The 13,598-nt window shown below is 43.1% G+C and overlaps 1 protein-coding gene and 1 long non-coding RNA gene across 2 annotated transcripts in view; one reads left to right on the top strand and one right to left on the bottom strand.

Annotated features, from left to right (window-relative positions):
- Positions 1-13,598, bottom strand: part of ISM1 (isthmin 1) — an 80,578-nt gene that overhangs the window by 50,834 nt on the left and 16,146 nt on the right. The gene's annotated exons all lie outside the window — the stretch shown is intronic.
- On the top strand, positions 10,428-12,696 carry LOC112130376 (uncharacterized). Its single transcript, XR_002912652.3, has 3 exons — positions 10,428-10,662; positions 11,011-11,131; positions 12,007-12,696. It is a non-coding gene; the product is annotated as an uncharacterized LOC112130376 (long non-coding RNA).

Below are 13,598 nucleotides of genomic sequence, written 5' to 3'. Positions count from 1 at the left end.
TGAAACCCAGGCCATCCCAGAAATCCTAAGCCTCCTGGCTACCCTATCAACGTGGTCGCTTCATGGCATGAACGCTGGGAGCAGACTACCAGCAGTTTTCCATCTCCAGAATTCTTTGTTAAGGTAGAAAAAGAGAACATGCTTGATAGCTCTTCTCTTCTGTTCACTGTGAACTTTCATATCCAGTTCCCCTGGAAGCGATCAATGGAAATCCATTATAGACTTTCTTGGGCCTCCTCCTGGATTTTCATCAATTTGGAAAGGAAACATTACATTAAGCCTTTTTCTGGAAGGCCCCAGGAATTCTTGCAAATGAGAAAAAAGGAAAAGAGAATGCAGAAAGGAGTCTGCTTTAAAGTTGTAATGAATATGCCAGGGAACAAAACAAAACAAAACAAAAAATGATGGAGCCTGAGAAAAATGGTTCAGGAGAAGTACTTCCCTTTGCTTCCCATTGTGTGTTCCGAAAGGCAAAGTGGTCCGCACTCGAACCACCAGAGCCTGCCAGTTGGCCAATTCAGCAGCATTCCACTACAGAGATTAAAACCAACTTTATGACTGTGGTGTAAATAATAAAGAGCCTGGCAGGGTTTCCTTCCAAAATGAAAGCTCGTTTATTTTCCTAGGTGTATAATTTGGTTGTAAATGTTTCCTTTGGGCCAAAACATCCTCGATTGGGTTTTTGCCTGGAACACATCACTACTTTGCTGGAGAAGAATGGACTCCGTGTGGTCCTGTCGTGTCTGTCCACCTGGGGCACGGAAGGGTTCCAGTTGGCCTGCCCGTGTTTCACGTCTGGCGGCAGTGGTCTGCTGGCAGAACTAGGGGTGGGAGGCAGGGGAGGCTGGCCCGGAATGGCTGCACCAGCTCTTCAGCCCTGTTCCATCTGTGAAATGGGCAGGCTCGCAGCTGATCTCCCTCCTGCCTGTTTTCAGTACCTTTCAGTGGTGGGGAGAACAGAAGATCATTAGGAACCCTGATTCCCATGAGATTTGGCTTTTTCCCCCCAGATCTTTGTGTCCTTATTTTATTTATCTTTTCAAAAATCATCCTAAAAAATTCTACCCAACAATGAGTAATATTTGGATAAAGGCAACAGGTTCTTTGCAGGGCTCCTGACCTGACCACATGTACGTGGGGCCTGAACTTGGCCCATGATGTTTAGCCAATCTTACCTAAACATAAACAGCTTTTTCTCCGTACAAGCAGCTTAAGAAGTTACAGCACTTTCTACCAGTATTTTCATGTTGATCAACTCTCTTACATCATATACTTTCACCTTGCTTTCCATTTGTCCCTTCATGTTAATTCAAAGCCAGTGCTCGGTTTTGCAGATAGAAATATATTTATTCCACTGGCTTCCCCCGCTCACCCCCAAATGGCAGGTCATGCAGAACAGGGAAACATCTGGGGATCAAGGGAACGGCCTCAAAAGTCATCATATGCCATCCCTTCAGGTTGTTTCAAACTGTCCCTCTAACACTGGGTTTCAGATGAAGGAGAGGAAAAGAAGTGAACTGAAAGGGGAAAACAAACTGAGCACATTTCACCCCGGGTACATGTGAAGAACACTGGTAGAAATTAGTATCATGAGGCCTGGCTCAAGAGGTAAAGTTCAATGGTCTTATTTATCATGAAATCGCTTGCTGGGAAATGGTGCAGAATGCTTTTGCTAAACTCAAGATTCTCCTGAGATTGATCTTGAAGCAGTATGTCAGGCAAGGTGTTGCATTAAAAAAATAGCTTCCTCTGGAGTGGAGACATCTCACTGGTAAGGCCCATCATCTTTTCAAAAGAATATCAAATTTTCCAGTGACACGGTTCTTCCAAGACAGTTCACACACCAGCAATGCAGTTCATACTCAGCTTTTTGTATAATCACCTGCTGCTGGACATCAGATCCCTTGTTGCTTCAAGTGGAGCAACAAGAAATGTTCATAAAGAAGAATCAAGTGAATAAATGCTAGAGAATAAGAATATCTGACAATTTGTGCACACAAAGAAATGTACTACTATGAATTGGGCAGCCACAACCTCAGTCTCCAAGTAACTTGCTGGCTCTAGCTCATTTCTTCCGCACTTTTGGACGCTGCCATCACCCACATAGCCCACCTGGAACTTGGAAAATCAGGTTTGCACAGCACTTGGAAACCACAATACTGACACACGATGAACAAGTCATAGAGGAAATTCTGACTTTCCTCTGTATCAGACCCACAAAGGCAAGCGATTTAGACCACTCCTGTTGCATGAATGTCACTTTTGCACTGTGGTTAGAGGATTTTGTTCTAGGACACACACATCATACTGGGATAAAAGAGAAACCAAGATCCTACTTCTTTTTGAAAACCATAATTCTTTCCTACTTCACTACCTTATGTCAATACATCTGAGCCTCAGGGGCTGTAAGTCACTTCCTGTCGTGGTCAGGTTTCATCTCCTTTATGAAGCTTTCAATACTTTTCACAGTTCCCAGGTGCAAACACGACTTGGCTGAAAGTCATTTTGAATTCAAAATATTGCCTACAGAGGCCTAGATGGTGGGTTTTGAGAAATAATTATCCCTCATGCTAAAGTCTCTCTTTTAAGTTGTGTACCTACCTACACACACACAGACACACACACACACCCCTCACTTTGCTGTCAGAAATGCTGTGGTTTCAGCCACGGCATCCGGTGAAGGTGTCCTGGGTCATTGGAACCCTCCTGACCTGTATAGGCTACAAGCTACTGATAACTTCATCAGATGGGCAGACATGAATCAGGGGTCAGGAGGGACACGCTGACACTTAAAGACACAACATTTCCTGATGCTGTGTTTTTGTTAAGTTGAAAAGTTTACTTCACAGAAGAACAAGAAATTGCAGACCCAGGCCCTCTTTCTGTCTCTAAATCTCTTCTTATTTTTTTTTGAGATGGAGATTCACATTTTTTTTGTCCAGGCTGGAGTGCAATGGTGCGATCTCGGCTCACTGTAACCTCTGCCTCCTGGGTTCAAGTGATTCTCCTGCCTCAGCCTCCCAAGTAGCTGGGACTACAAGCATGTGCCACCACACCTGGCTTTGTATTTTCAGTAGAGATGGGGTTTCACCATGTTGGCCAGACTGGTCTCTAACTCCTGATCTCAGGTGATCCACCCGCCTCAGCCTCCCAAAGTGCTGGGATTACAGGCATGAGCCACTGGGCCTGGCACTATTTTTTTTTTTTTAAATCTCTGTCTTGCTCCCTTCTTTCCCCTGGAAATGTTTAAAAAAAAAAAGAGAGAGAAGGAAATTAATTACAATGCAGGAGTTATCAAGTGACTCTAAATTGCTTTATTAAAAACCAAGTTCAGTCAGGTGGTTTTACATTGAAAAGAAAAAAGAAAAGGTATGAATGGAGAATCCCAAATCAGTTATTTTCTTCTTATAAGGCCAGGGCATTGGGGGATTGGACAAGGTCTTAGAACTTGGGAATTTAATCATGGCTCTGCCATCGTCCATTTCAGGGAAGTAGGTAAACTTTCTGGGTCTCAGGTTTCTCATCTATAAAATGAAAAAACAGTATCTGCTCTGCCTCCTTAAATGTGGTGAAGGCATTTTGGAAAGCACAACACTTCCTGACCTTCCAGACTTTCTTGGGCACTTGCCATATGCAAGTAGCTACACTGCACGCCATGGGTGTAACAGGAGTAAGCTACGATTGCTGGTCACATGGCCCTTCCTCTGTCCTGGCAGGCAGTGTGGAGAGTAGGGATGCTTTGTACCCACAGATAGGCATGGAGCAGGAAGAATGCAATATTCACTCAGTGGATGAACCATGCTGTGAGGGTCCAGAAGTCAGCCCATTTCTACCTCGACAGTTCACAGAAAAGCTTTTTTTTTGAGACGGAGTCTCGCTGTGTTGCCCAGGCTAAAGTGCAGTGGCACGATCTTGGCTCACTGCAACCCCCGCCTCGTGGGTTCAAGTGATTCTCCTGCCTCAGCCTCCCGAGTAGCTGGGATTACAGGTGTGTGCCACCACGCCCGGCTAATTTTTTTGTGTGTATTTTCAGTAGAGACGGGATTTCACCATGTTGGCCAGCTGGTCTGGAACGCCTGACTTCAAGTGATCTGCCCACCTCAGTCTCCCAAAGTGCTGGGATTACAGGCGTGAGCCTCAGTGCCCAGCCCACAGAAAAGCTTTTGTGGCCTGTCCAGAATTTTTGCAACTGGAAAGAGGGCAAAGAACATCGGAGTGGGTGGGTACAAGGAATAGTGAGAGTCTAATTTGGCTGAAAATGCAGCCTGTAAATTGAGGGGCAGGAAAGGTGGGTCAGTTCCAGATATGGAGTTCCTCAGTATCTGTTTTGAGGCATGGAAAGGGGAATGATTGGAAGTTTTTGAGCAGAGGACAGCAACAGTTTAGAAGATGAAACTAAGTATTATTTTGAATTGACATGAAAGGAGAGAAACGAGAAATGAAATAAAATGAAGGAATTAAGGAAATCTGGAAAAGTAAGGACCCATGTAACTACACTAGAGTGTGCAGGGGAACTATCACTATTGGGACACACAGGAATGGGCAGGTACATGTGGAGGGGAGTATGGCAGGCAGCTTCTGAAATGGCCCTCAATGACCCTGTCTCCTGGAATACACAGCCTTGTGCAATCCCCTTTGAGTGTGGGATGGAGCAAATGACTTGCTTCTGACAAATAGGGTATGGCAAACATGATGGAATATCACTGAGATTAGGCGACAAAAACTGTGGATTTTGTCTTGCTCATACTCTTTTTCTGGCTTTATTCACTTAGCTGCTTTGATAAATTCTGCTGCCATCCTGGGAGCTGCACCACGGAGGGGCCCACATGGCAAGGAACTGAGGGCTACCTTTACTGTAGCCTGTGAGAGACCATGGGCCAAGGGATCCAGGTAAGCTGTGTCTGAATTGCTGACCCACGGAAGTTCTGAAATAATAAACGTGTGTTCTTTTGAGCAGCTACGGGGTAGCATAAGTATGGGGTAATTTGTTATACAGCAATAGATAACTAATACAAGAAGGAAGATATTTAACCAACACGGGGTGGCAGGGAATAAGTGCTTTTTGGTATTAAAATGCCAGACTCATGGTCCAAAGTTGTGCATGTTCTTTCTTCTAGACTTTTTTGACTTTAGGAACATTTTATAAAAAGAAACCTCTCCACCACTCCTTTCTTTGATTGTTTCCTAGGGTTGATTAAAGAAACATGACCTGATGTTCAATTCCAAAAGACTCAGGGGGGCCTTCCAATAGAAAACTGGCAGGAAATTAATGCCATATACACCAGGCAAGGCAGATGTTTCTGAATATGACATTTAGGTGAAACATACCTTTCCCTTTTACACATTTTACTCACTTTTGACTTTTGCATAGGTAGTTTGCTTCTAGGGGAATGAAAAGGGGGACATGTCTTCTCAATAGAAAATGGGGTCAAAACCTGGCCAAGGATTTTTGAGAAACCACATTATCTCTTTTTCTGTGTTTAAATTATGGAAGTATATAGTAAAGGTAATACCATGCCTGTGAACTGGCATAAGACTTCATGCTAAATAAATATCTTTAATATGTTTTTATATGTAATGTGTTTGCTTATCATTAAATTCTTTTCACTAGTCATCTTGCTGTGTGAAAACAAATCACAAAGCTGCCTTACCAAATAATTTGTAGGACTTTAGGACATGTAATGTCTGAATAAGTGACCACTATATATTTACATTAGCTTATGCTTGTTTTTTTTTGCATAGGACATCTTCTACAGTAGTGGTAATCCTCCATATTTCAGCTGACACCTCTATGTGAGCTGTGGTCATCTTAGTGTCGAGAGAGTCCCCTCTGCCCACATGAAAACCAGTCAGAGACGAACTGTTTTGAATCAAGTCTCCTGCTCTTGTAGACTTTTAGTTTGACCTTGGAATGTGCAAGCAGACCTCTGCATTTAATCCAAGATTGAGGCAAGTTTTCTCTCCGCCTAGGTTTATCTTGTCTGTCTGTGAACAAAAGAGAGGATAGCAAAGTACCTTGTTTGGATTTGTCTATAAATGTGACCTTCCTAAACTGGCTAACAGGGCTCTCTTTCTGACCTGCAGATGAATCACCAATGCCTACATTGGAGATGTGGTAACAGACAAACACTCCCTTCTGCAAATACCATGAGCATTGAGGTCTATCCTCATTCCACTAAGCAAACATATTATCTGGAAAATTGAGAAACGATTCCATCTTCCCTTCAAATATCTAACTATTTCAGGAAAACTGTGCCTGCTATTCTAACTGCAGAAATACTCTGAACCTCTAAATCTTGTCATTCCATATCAAATGGGTTGTAACAATTCCTACTGAAACTATGTTTTGCTGATTAGTTAATGGATAGACATAGTGCAAACAGATGCTTAACGGTGATGGATATAGCTTAAAATTCTGGGCATGCTTAATTTCTTCCCTAGGTTTTGGCATTAGTGAAGGGCTAATTTTTTTTTATTCATAGCTTATATTTGAAAAAGTGAGGGGATGCATGGCAGTCAATGGCATTCAGATGGTCGTTTTACTACTTTTATAATAAGAGAGACCTAGAGGTCATGCAGGAATAAGACAAACAGCTAAGAGGACAGCCCTAAGTGTGGAACACTGCGGAATCTTAAAAGCATAAGCCATATTGAGTAATGAGGCAGAGAGGGCTAGCTTTCTACCAAAAATACGTGTTTTGTGCCAAGCTGGAGGCAACCCTTATCAGGGAATACATTTCCAAGTCATCCTGCATCAAAGGATGATCTATGTGAGCAGAAGTGATGTGTGTCACTTCTGAGCTGGGATTGTTAAGAAGACATCAGGGCCTCCATCATCCTGGGTCCCTGAATGACTGCATGGAACTGACCACTAAGAAAGCTGAGGGTGAAAGATGTTAAATGTTGTGCCCATGGTCACAGCCAGTTAGTGACTCAAAATTATGTCTTCTGACTTCCAAGGCAAGAGTTCTTTTTGGTAATAGACAAGGAACTTCTTCCCCAAGCCACGCAGTCACAGTGATTAAAAGCATGGACTCTGGTGTCCAGACAGCCAAAGTTCAAATCTTGCCTCTACCTCTGCTATCTGTGTGACTTGGGCAAGGTACTTAAACTTATTGTGTAAAATGAGGATAATAATAATGCCTACCTCAAGGTGTTGTTTTGAGGGTTAAATAAGTCAATATTAATCAAATGCTTAAAAAAGTATCTGGCCCATAGTAGGGACTATTTAAGTATATGACAAAAACAAGTAGATAAAATCAGGTGAAATATGTATAACTACCAGCTCCCACCACTTCACACATGAACAGTAAGGGACCTGATGTCTTAAGCTATGGCTGCCAACCTCACCTATCAAGGCTCAAGTAATTCCTACCCCTCATGTGATGCTTTTATACCAACCTAAATAAGCATAGAAACAACAGCCTAGAAGCCACCATGCCAATGAGCAAAGAGTCTCACCTCCATTCAAGAGAAGCGCAGGACCATTCCCATCATGGCTTCCCCAGCGCCATCAAGAGACCAGGCTCTCCATTCTACACATCTCTGAACAATTAATTGGACTCAGCCTGTCCTCCTTCACCTTCCCAAACCTTTTACTGAACCTTCTCGGGCTTTTCCTCCATGATAATCAATCTCTCATTTTCCACTTCTCTGAACATCCCCTCAACCTTCTCCTGGATCTTCCTGGTCCCATGGCTAACTCCTGACTTTTTCTTCCCCTTCCTCCTGAAAAATAAAAACAAAAACCGAACAAACAAATCCTTCTCCTTTCAAGATGCTGGATGTTCCAGCTGCTCTGTGGAGTTTCTGGTCATTCTCCGTTCATCTAAACGCCCAGCTTCTGGCTTAGTCTTCTTTACCATTGATCTCCTCTTGTCCTTTTTGGTGACTTCAACATCCACCTAGATGACCTCCCCAGTTCTTGGACCTCCTCACCTCCCATACCCTTTCCCTCTACTGCATCTCAACCACCCTCTTCCCTAGACCTTTTGTCAGTAGACCTTCTACATAAAGACACTTCCCATTCTTTTAACTCATTTTTCCAGTTTTAAAACTCATTGAGATCGCCAAGCCACTGCCATTTTCTCACCTCCCTTCAGCCTTCCCTTGATTTTACTTTCCTTCTTCAACAAATGTTCTTTTATTTTAATCATTTCCTTGCAACGGCCCTCAACTCTGCTTGCCCCCTTCTCTTCTCCTTATATATTTGACTGGCAACACCTCCATTTTGGTTGAACTCAGTGATCCAACTTCTGTAGGTTAGTAGCCAAGGAGGTGGGTGATGGGAACAATAAAAGCATCCAACTTGACAAACTTGCTTTATTTTAGATTCATGTCCTCAAACCCTCAAATGAATACTAAGCACTGTTCCAAAATCCAGCTGCCCTTCCTTCACAATCTTACTTGCTCCAGTATCCAAGATGACCATTTTATATCTTCTCTCCTCAAACGTCCTACTTGTGCTCCTGCCCTCACTTCATATTTCACTGATGGAACAGGAGTCATGCGATGGTAACTCTTTTATTACCATCACTCTATCTATACTCCTGTCTGCATAGCTCATTTTCTTCCTCTTCTCAATTGCTACACAGAACAAGCTTTCCTGCTTCTGTGAAAGGCCAATGCTCACACATAGCCTCTTGCCTTCTTGAAGAATTCACTCCTCATTTCTCCTCTCTCAGTTTTGCATCATCAGTCTCTCCCTTTCTATTGGGTTGTTCTCATCAGCATCACAGATGCCCTGGTACCTCTGGATCTTACATGAACCAAAAACTCTTTTTTGACCACATGTTCATATATCTCCCCTTTTTATAGTAAAACTTTTGCAAGACTTATTTGTATATTCTGTGTGCATTTCCTCACCTTCCATTTGTTCCTTTACCCAATAGACACTGGAGTCTGTTCCCATGATGTCTCTGCAACTGCAGAGCAGTTGGTGACCTCATTCAGGTCACCAGTCATGGCTGCGTTGCCCAGTTGAATGGGCACTTCTCTGGCCTCATCTTTTTTGTTCTCACAGCAGCATTCGATAGAAGTCCTCTCTCCTTAAGGCATTCTTCTCCCCTGGCTTCTGTGACACACCTGTTGGTTCTCCTTTTACCACTTTCATCATGACACCTCACTCTCAGCTCCCTGTCCACTTGACAACCTCCCTGCTATTATCTTCACTTACATGTCCCAGAGGCATCTCATATTCCACATGTCCCATATAAATCCACTGACATGAACTCTACCCTTGTAAAACTGGAAGCTGTCTTTGACTCTTCACTTCTTAACTCTGAAATGCAATCCAACAGCATATCCTGTTGGCTCTGTCTCAGAACTGTGTCTTGCATCCATCCACTCCTCTCTACCCTGGTCCATGTCCCATCACCTCTTACCTGGATTATTGTGAAATTTTCTAACATATCTATGTTCTTCCCTCTCATTCTCCACTGATCAGATGGAGCCATCATTTAGAAGCTCTTCAATGGCTCCTTCCTCAGCAATCCTAGAAAAGCCGTATTCTTTATCATGACCTGCAAAATCCTTGCTTTTTCCTGCAAGTTCATGTGCCACTTTCTTCCTTACACACTGTTCTCCAGTCTCTTTTCCATCCCTTAGTCATGCCAAAGTCCTTCCTACCTCAAGGCTTTGGTGTTTGTGATTCCGTCTGCCTGACTGGCTCTCCCAAGTTCTTTGCAGAGCTGGTCCCTCTATCCCCCAGCTCAGGACTCAAGTGTTACTTTTCCATCAAGTCCTTCCTTGACCACCCTCTTTTAGTAGGAACTCCCAGTTATTCCCTATCTTTTGCTCCCTGTTTATGTCCTTTTAAGCACCTATCACCATCTATAATAATTTCTTTATTCTGAATCAATTATTGTCAGTTTTCTTTCTAGAACATAAGCTTGTTCTCTATTGAATCTCCAGTGCCTAGCACAATATCTGCTCATCACAGCCACATGATATGAAAGTGCTGAATGAATGAATGGAATTGTAGAATGCTATGTGGCTGGGCAGTGCTCAATGCTTATATGTACATTATTTCATTTGCCTGACTGCAGTTTGGTTGTATATTAAATAAAAGAGACAATTCATGTCCATTTAATTACTTTTCTGCTCCTGTAACAACCTAACAGCAACCACCATGTAGCAGGATCCCAACACTTTAGATGTAAGTTTACTCTAATTCTCTTCAGCTAAGCGGGGCTATAAAAACTTTTACAGATGTTCAGAAATGGGGGGTTGTGTGGCTTCATGAAAGATGACTTGCTTTGGATTCTGGTACTGGCTGTAGGATAAATGAATGGTATGGTCTTAGCCAAATCTTTTAATTTCTCCAGGTTTTAGATTCTTTGTCAATGAAATGAGACATTGGGGCTTGGCTTTCTTGCCAACAACAACATTGTAGAATTTGGTGAGTGTCTGCAACCTGCCTTCTAAACAGAGTGCCTCACCATGGAGTGCAGGCGGGTTGGAGCACAGATGAAGCCTCAGTCCAACCTGGGCATTCCTGCAGCCACGTGCAGTGACCCTTGTGTATGTGAGTGCCTGTCATGTGCCCACGTATCCTGGTGGCACAAAAGGTACTTCATGTAGATTGTCAGGACCAAGACACAGAACGTTCTCGGGGCACGCCACAATAATTCCCCCACTAGCATTCACCTTAAGATGAAAGAAGTAAGTAAAACCCTTCTCAGATCTCAGGGAGGACCCTGCAGATGGATCCCTGAAAACTTAAGGCCAAGGCCATTCATGTCCATTATTGGGTTAGTCCAGACCTTAGCATTAATCCTGGCCTTGGCGAATAAGAAGTGAAAGAACCACTGTGGGGCATGAGAGAACCACACCAGACAGAGTTTCAGGGCAATGAGTTCCTGGGGAGAACTTGGAACAGAACTTTGAATACCTAGTCTGCCATAGATTTTTTCCTAAGAACCTGCCTTTCATTATTTCTATTTAATACCTGCTGTTCAATGTTTAGATTCACTCTCTTTGTGATCCCAATGCCTCTTCAAATGTTTCCAGTTTTTTTCTACTTGATGTGGATTCCCCAGATTTATCTCATTTCATGATGGCTTCAGAATTGCATGTTGTGCCACCATCACACTTCACACTCTCAGTAAGGAGCTCTCAGTTGTCTCACCTGGTTCGTGTCTTCCTGAATGTACCAGCGAGGGGAGCAGACAGGGAAGGATGCACTGAATTGTTAGCCTTTTTCCAGCAAAGTATGGAGAGCTGAACCTTTTCAGGAGTAATGGGTTAAACAGAAGTGGATGACTTGGCTACTCTTTAGAATGTCATATCCCCCATGGGCTGATCAACTGCTATCATGAGTGAACCTGAAAGGATTATTCTGGATTGGTCAGTTTTCAGGAGGCTGGTCATTTTGATTGTAGATGTGACTTTCTCCACCACCTGGGTCAGACTCCATGTGAAGCCAAAAACATCCTGTATGTTATAAATAATTTTACTTTTTTATTTCTTGGAAAGTTAATAACATTCTTCATTTTCTGATAGGCATAAAAACAACTTTGCTGTTTTCTAGTTGAGTTCTAGTATCTGGAAATGCTAATAAATCTGTGAGATTTTCACACTGGAATTATGTGGAGTGATGTCCATGTGGGTATTGGGGAACTATGTATAATTTATCCAGGAGTTTAATTTGGCCCCAACCCTTAAAAAAATGTTTACTCCACTGAAGCGCAGCTCCAAATAAGTTAATGAGTAATGGGCTATGAATTTTGCCATTTTGCCTGATTTTAGTGAGATGGCCCTCTGGTTTGAAGTAGATTGCCTCTCATTAATGACCTTCTTAAGAACTTTCAGAGCCTAGGGAGAGGGCTAGGGCATAAAAATATAATTCAAATTAGTCCCCAAAAGTCACAATGTCCAGTAGAAGGCTCTCAGGCCCATGGCTGGACCTCTGGGAACGTCTGGGCAATGTAACCACAGTGATGTTTATTAAATGGAATGTCCACCTCACAGTGCTCTCAAAGTATTCTTTTTTTTTTAAATTTTAAGTTATTGCTCCTCTTTATTGTAAACGATGTCCTATAAAGAAGATATATTTCTACAATTGAGCTTTGAAGGAGGACCATGGAGCCAGTTCCTTTTAAAGGGAATGAAGTCAAGCAGTAAATTTGCTGGTCACTCTTTTCATATGGACCGCATCTCAGCCAGCAGTTGGTCTTTGATGTTGTAACAATGGCACTGGGACCTGAGGCAGAGGAGCACCCCCATAATACTGAAACTAGCCTGCATTCATTCCAATTTGGAGAACAATCTGTGGGATAGCACACACATCAGGGAGCCCAGAGAGTGAACTCCAGGGCTGTGGGTAATCTTTCCCAGTGAAAACCAGCCATCTCTTCTACACCATGTACCCTGCCTGCTGCATTCTTTACTCTTTTATTAAAATTGAAATATGATATTCCTACAGAAATATACACATATGTAACTCTATAACTCAATGAGATTTCACAAACTGAAGACACCTAGGCAACCAATGCCTATATCAAGAGGCAAAACATTACCAGCACCTTAGCTGCCCTCCTTGGACTCCCTTTTCATCACTTCCTTGACAAAGGTAACTCTCTTCCAACAGCACAGGTTCCTTTTTCCTGGTTTTGAACTTTACCTAAACAGAATTATCCAGCATGTACTTTACTGTTCCTGGTTTCCTTTACTCAACATTACATTTGTGAAACTGTGCATGTTGCATATAGTTGTCATTTGTTCATTCCCACTGTGTACACTTAACTACCTTATTATCCATTCTGTTGATGGCATTGGGGTTGTTTCCAGGTTGGGGCCATTTTAAACAGTGCTGCTATGAACATTCATTTTTAGGTCTTTGAGTGCATTAGTGAATAGATTTCTGTTGGGCACATACTCAGGTGGAATTGCTGGGCCAAGGGCATGTTGATATGTTGGCTGTGTCCCCATTCAAATCTCAATTGAATTGTATTTCCCAGAATTCTCATGTGTCGTGGGAGGCACCTCATGTGTGCTGCAGGGGTAGGGTCCTCATGAAGAACCTCTTCTAGGGCAGTGCAGAGGGGAAATGTGGGACCGGAGCCCCCACACAGAGTCCCTACTTGGGCACTGCCTAGTGGAGCTGTGAGAAGAGGGCCACTGTCCTCCAGATCCCAGAATGGTAGATCTACCAACAGCTTGCACCATGTGCCTGGAAAAGCCACAGACACTCAATGCCAGCCCCTGAAAGCAGCTGGAGGGAGGCTGTACCCTGCAAAGCCCCGGGGGCAGAGCTGCCCAAGACCATGGGAACCCACCTCTTGTAACAGTGTCACCTCGATGTGAGACCTGGAGTCACAGAAGATCATTTTGGAGCTTTAAAATTTAACTGCCCTGCTAGATTTCAGACTTGCCTGGGCCCTGTAATCCCTCTGTTTTGGCCAGTTTCTCCCATTTGGAATGACTGTATTTACCCAATACCTGTACCCCCATTGTATCTAGGAAGTAACTAGCTTGCTTTTGATTTTACAGGCTTATAGGCAGAAAGGACTTGCCTTGTCTCAGATGAGACTTTGGACTGTGGACTTTTGGGTTAATTCTGAAATAAATTAAGGCTTTGGGGGACTGTTGGGAAGGCA

The sequence above is a fragment of the Pongo abelii genome, chromosome 21, assembly GCF_028885655.2.
Source record: "Pongo abelii isolate AG06213 chromosome 21, NHGRI_mPonAbe1-v2.0_pri, whole genome shotgun sequence".
Classification (NCBI taxonomy): Eukaryota; Metazoa; Chordata; class Mammalia; order Primates; family Hominidae; genus Pongo; species Pongo abelii.
The sequence above is the reverse complement of the archived record's forward strand: the minus strand, read 5'-3'. Positions and strand labels throughout refer to the sequence as shown.